Source organism: Miscanthus floridulus, chromosome 8 (assembly GCF_019320115.1).
Source record: "Miscanthus floridulus cultivar M001 chromosome 8, ASM1932011v1, whole genome shotgun sequence".
NCBI classification, from domain to species: domain Eukaryota; kingdom Viridiplantae; phylum Streptophyta; class Magnoliopsida; order Poales; family Poaceae; genus Miscanthus; species Miscanthus floridulus.
The window spans coordinates 12,093,920-12,099,827 of NC_089587.1; the positions used below are offsets into that span (position 1 = coordinate 12,093,920).

A 5,908-nucleotide genomic window follows, 5' to 3' on the forward strand; every position below is an offset into this window, starting at 1 on the left:
TAACTCACGGTTGCACCGCTCAGTATGTCCAATGTCACATCGAAATGAGGCCGAATGTGCAAACCCTAAGATTTTTGGCCCAATATGACTTATCTGTGGGCCACATCTAGCATTAGTGCTAGTCCTAGTTCAACTAATAGGCATTAGTGGTAGTCATCATCATCGTCGTTATCTAGTAGTATTTTGTAGTGCTAGTGTAATTAATAGGCATTAGTGGTAGTCATCATCATCATCGTCATCTAGTCGTATCGTAGTGCTAGTCCAACTAATAGGTATTAGTGGTAGTCATCATGATAATCACCATCATCATCAACATCACTATCGTCATCAGCACCATGGCGATGATGATGGTGATGTTGATGGGCCAGCCCCGTATCGAAACGGCCCATTCACCTCCCTCCCAGTCCTAGGCCCCAGGCCATCCGCTCCGGCACTGCACAGTGATACGCCGTGGCGGCGACCCGACCGTGACCGTCACAGTGGCTCCTGCCAGCTCGGCCGCCGTAGGACGCGGCACGCGCCGGCGGGAGTTCCCCGGAGTCATGGGCGGAAGGCCTAGCGACAATGAGGCGCTGTTCCAAGGTACAACCTGCACAAACCTTGTTTTGGGGGGTGGGGGTGGGGTGGGGTGGGGTGAATCGGAGGCGCGTAGCCGTGCTTCGTTGCTCCAAGTTTTGGAAATGACCAAGCGTCTGTTAGCTGGGTCATCGAAGGAATCGGAGGCGCGTAACCGGCCTTGTCTCACAGGGATTTGGGTTGCTGGGTCTGCTAGCATTCGTCTTATTTAATGGTTTACATGAAAACTGTATCATGATTTAATTGCGCAGTGTGACTGTGCAGCAACAAAATTGAACGATGAAGTTATAGCTACACACAAATCTAACGGGAGTGTTCTCTTATTTCCTTACAAACTTAGATTGCTTCAATCCAGATCATCTTACATGGTTACGTGCTTTTCATTTGCATCAAATTAGTCTGTCCTGAGTCCCGAGCCTTAAATCTCCTCCAGTTACATTTTTTAGACATGAAAAAGGAGTTAAATATGGTTCATAACTAATTAACTATATAACACAATCTCACCAATCAACAGGTACAAACAAAATCAGAGATGAAGTGAGGCTTTTGACAGCGGCAGGAGCAAAACATCTTGCAGTTCTCCTTCAAAATTCTTGATTTCATCGTGTGTAAACTATAGTTTTTTTTGAGGTGCTGTGTTCCTTTTTGTTGCTCAGGTGAGGCTCCCTGAATAGTGCTATTTGTGGCCAGGTTGGGCCTGCCCTTTTTTCATATAATGAGCAGCTCTCCTGCCACTTCATTTATTTTTAAAAAATAACACAATCTCATGCCCGTTCATTAAAAAAATATCACTGAGCTTGAGTAGGAAACCATTAGCACTAAGATCAAAGATCATCATAATCTCACATGTAAACCCGAGACTAACCAAAATACCTTGACAAAACTATTTGATCATATAGCACCCCTACACCAAAGAAAGGCCCAAAAGCAATCACAAAGGCGATCCTTTTGTTCATTTTTTCTCTGGACGGAACAGAGACTGTAGGTGCTTCAACTGAGCCACAGAGTTTAGCAACTATAATCCCGCACAACTTTGGGTTCCCATCAAAGCTAGAACTTGGAAATGTACTAAGCTGGCCTCCACTCGGAATAGGCCCTTCCAGGTCATTATGAGAAACATTGAAATCAGAGAGGAAGTGCAAGTTGCTCAGTGCTGATGGGATTGCACCTGTTAAATGGTTGCTAGACAAGTCTAGCACTTGCAGATTTGTAAGCTTGCTGAGCTGCTGTGGAATCTCTCCTGACAAGCCAGTTGAAGCTGAAATTGAGCTTCTGAAGCGATTTCAACTGAACAATCTCCTGCGGTATGACACCGGTTAAGTTATTGCAACCAAGATCCAGTGTTTTTTTGAAAGTACTGGCTATCCGGTATTGGAATGAATGCACTAAATAAAGAGGAAGCTCAAACTTAAATGCCCTCGAATCCATATGGGCTTTAGTAGTTTCTGTTCTTAGCATTGGCATCTCTGTCAAGGCTGTTGGTAACTCCCCTGTAAGGTTATTACGTGAGAGGTCCAGATGAAAAAGTGAATTTAAGTTTTTTATCCAGGCTGGTATTGACCCACTTAGCTGATTCCTGTTCAAAAATAACATCTCCAGATTCTTGAGCTTTGATAGCCAGAGAGGTATATTCCCTGACAACGAGCAATCAGTTATGGAAAGAACCCGGAGATTCTGAAAACCATCAATTATTTCATCTTGTGGCATGGCCTCACCCTTGAAGCTGGTCCCAATAAGTAGGGTGGTGAGATTCCTACAGTACTTCAGGATATGAAGCGTATTAGTAATATTTGTAAAATTGTTGGCACCAAGTGACAGGAAAACAAGAGATTTCAAATTGCTTATTCTCGGTGAAAGCTGCCCATGTAAGTTGTTGCTGGATAGCCGCAATGCAATTAGGTTGCTGCATGAGTATATGCTTTCTGGAATTGTGCCAGTGAAGTTGTTGTACAGAAGATCTAATGCTTGTAGATTGGGCAGGTTGAAGAAGTTGATTATCTGAAGCTCTCCACTAAAGTTGTTGCTCTTGAGGTCAATCATTACGATATTTGTGCAATTGCTTAGAGCTGATGGCAGCGCCCCAGACATGTTATTGTTGTTCAAATGGAGCTCCAACAGTCTCTTGAGCTGGCCTATAGACTCCGGAATCTTGCCATTTAGCATATTACCTCCAAGATCAAGGTTAGCCAGATTTCTAAGCTTCATTATGTGTGCACCATCAAGTAATCCATGCAAACTATTATCAGGAAAAGAGAGATACTGTAATGATGTAGCATTGAAGAGTTCATCTGGGAGGGATCCACTAAGGCGGTTGTGGCCAGCCTTGACTATTCTAAGTTCAGAACATTTACCTAAACCAGCTGGAATGCTGCCACTGAATTGGTTGAAGGAAAGGTCAAGCACTGAAAAGGATGATGAGCTGATGCAGAAAGAAGATGGTATACATCCTTGAAAACTATTGTTGCTTGCATTGATGGCACTAAGATTTCTTGTTTTCCCCCAAATTGTAGATGGAAATTCTCCTGTAAACATGTTGCTTGAGATGTTGAGTGCTTGCAATGGATGCTCTGTGATTGACAGAAGAGGCTCTTGCAGGTTGCCACTGAGACGGTTGAAACTCACATCAAGAACGGTGATGTCGCCAGATGACAGTAGTCCTGATGGCAGGCTACCAGACAGTGAGTTGTATGACAGATTGAGCCGCAACAAGCTGGTGAGCTCGCTAAGGGATGGTGAGATGCTGCCTTCTAGGCTTCTAGATGCCAGAGAGACCTCAATAACTGTTCCAGTTTCATTGCAGGTGATCCCTTCCCACTTGCAGCAGTCCGTGCCATCCTGCCAGGACATGGCAATACCATCTTCATATGATAGTCCAGCAAGGAACTGGAGTAGGGAGCTCTTCTCCTGCTCATTGCATGAGGTGGCAGGATAGGCCATGGCGAGTAGTAGCACAATACCAAAGAAAGGCATGGCCAGCCTACTGACCTTGCTTTTGCATGAAGAATGGTGTTCTCTCTGCATGGCTTTTTTCAGACGAGTTTTGATCTGAGTAGCAAATGTATTTGCAAAGACACTGTTTCCAAAAGGTGGCTAGCTTGGTGCTGTACTAAAGAGGTAAAGAATGATGAGGACTAAGGAGCAGGTAGGAAAGTAAGAACTATGAGATAATGAGAAGTCAATTGACCATTGTACTAAAGAAATAAAGAATGATAGGGACTAAGGAGCAGGTAGGAAATAAGAACTGTGAGAAGTCAATTGACCAATCTCTGCACTTGAAGTATACTAGAAGTCATATATACTACTACAATTCTTAAGCTTGGAAAAGTGGTACTTAAATTGCCCCCTAGATAATGACCACCGTCATATCATTAGTGTTTGATCTAGAACGGCACAGGATGCTCGTTGCTTGACAGTCACATCTCTGCTTTTGAGATGTAAGGAGCTGGCTGGGGAATATGAATTGTTGGTGACCCCAAAACATGGGTGGTTTTGTAATGCAATTAGTTTGCTTACCACAGCACAGTACTGTTTAACTAACAGAAATACTACTAAATTCTGCCCTGGAGTTTCATGCTGCCAATTTGCTTGAGCTGCCTGCCTTCGCATTTTGTGCATTAATCTAATCTACTATAAGTTCCATTGTTTATATCTATCATATTTGTTTGGTCAATCTAGATGCTACTCTATGCAAGTGTCTTGTATAAATTACCTTTTTATTTTGCCTTTTTATATAGAAAAGCAAAATTGATATTAGAATAACTTGCCAGTGTATGTATGTTGGACTCTTGGACCGGAAAGGGGGACATTCTGTTGTTGACTAGACAAGGTCTGTACTCTTTATTGTATTCATGTGATATTCTATTAATATAGTAGTGAAGCTAGTGATGTTGGGCTAAATTGTTATTTAACACTCTACGCAATCGTTTCAGTTTAATCAAGGGTTTCTGATAATGATCGAAGCTCCTTTTGGGATGTCTGCACAAAAAGTATGCACTCTCACCTACTAAATTTATTTGAAAGATTGCCACTGACGCCCTATATTCAATATGATTAAATTAATATGGATTATTGTTAGGGGTGAGATTAGCACTTGGATGCTAGACTTGTGGCACATTAAAATACCTTTGTTTCCAGGTGAAGGTCTTTATTTGCCAGCCTTTTCAGATTAATTCTGTGGTCACTGTAATTGGCGAAGCAGGACAAGGTGGCAAACTGAAACTGGCGATGTTGTCTTCTTGGCCTCGTAAGCTGATTTCCCTCCCACTGTATTAGTTTCACTAGCTGTAGGGTTACAATGGGTGAGCAGGCAGGTTGATCGCGTGGCTAAATCAGTTTTTTCTTGTCTACTGCAGTCTGTTGCAAACCATCGAAGAGTTTCAGGCCAAAAGGAACTTGCCGTAGTCTGAACTCTGAACTGGAACCAATGAAACTGTTGGCCCAAAATTCATCACCAACTGTGCTTTTCTTCTGGCTCAATAAACCAGGTTTATTTGCACAGAGATGTTTACACTTGTATTGATCAGAGTATTGTATTAGTTAATATGTGAATGGTATCTCAAGTCAGCTCACATCTGACATTTGCGTTTTCCTCGACATACGCCATGATCCAACCAAGAGTGACGATGCAACAAGATCTCACGAAGATTTTCCACGGCATCAGACGAGAATTTAGGCAGAAATACTGGTCTCTATTCCTCACTTTATAGCCTGGGTTCACCATTTCGTGTGAACGTGCAAATGTGATGGCATATGGCGTGTGATCATATCACGTGCTGCTGACTGTTGCAACTCGTTGACAAATGCACAGAGTAAAGGAGGCGTGGTAGGACCTTTTGTGCTATTTTGTACATATACAAATGCACAATTGTGTTATGAATATATATGTATAGTGTCAATAATAGTCTTGTTGACCCGGAGAATGGTTGTGATGAGATCTTCTTTGACCTGGTGCGTTAGTCTTTTTTGTTGAGCATGCCAACTATATAAAAAAAAAACTAGCTGACAATGAAAGTTTTTTAAATTAGAGACTCAATCTAGGTCGATAGGTTCCACTACAAAGAATCTAACTAATTAATAAACTATTTTATTTCTTTCATTTTTTATAAAATATTTCCAACTTTTCTTTTTGAAAAATCAACTTTTGTTTTTTTAATCTTGAAACTTTGCCGGCCACTGCGACGGATTTGCATCTTTCGAGTGATTTCCCACCTATTGGCCACGTGCCAACTAAATTAAGCCCATATATGTAGCCTAGTCTTCGGACACAGCTTCTTTTCTTATGGGCCACATCGCAGCCCAGATCACATAAACGGCCCAATACGACGAGGCAAAC

At 42.2% G+C, this 5,908-nt stretch overlaps 1 long non-coding RNA gene and 1 pseudogene across 3 annotated transcripts; one reads left to right on the top strand and one right to left on the bottom strand.

Annotated features, from left to right (window-relative positions):
* Positions 1–306: 306 nt before the first annotated feature.
* Positions 307–5,485, top strand: LOC136475730 (uncharacterized). 3 transcript variants are annotated; one of them, XR_010763277.1, is made up of 6 exons: positions 307–582; positions 1,091–1,232; positions 4,344–4,402; positions 4,506–4,562; positions 4,711–4,819; positions 4,929–5,485. It is a non-coding gene; the product is annotated as an uncharacterized lncRNA (long non-coding RNA). The 3 variants fall into 3 exon arrangements; XR_010763276.1 differs by lacking the exon at positions 1,091–1,232 and having other exon boundaries at positions 4,929–5,060; positions 5,192–5,485; XR_010763275.1 differs by lacking the exon at positions 1,091–1,232.
* Positions 1,092–3,712, bottom strand: LOC136475726 (receptor-like protein 3; annotated as a pseudogene).
* Positions 5,486–5,908: the final 423 nt, after the last annotated feature.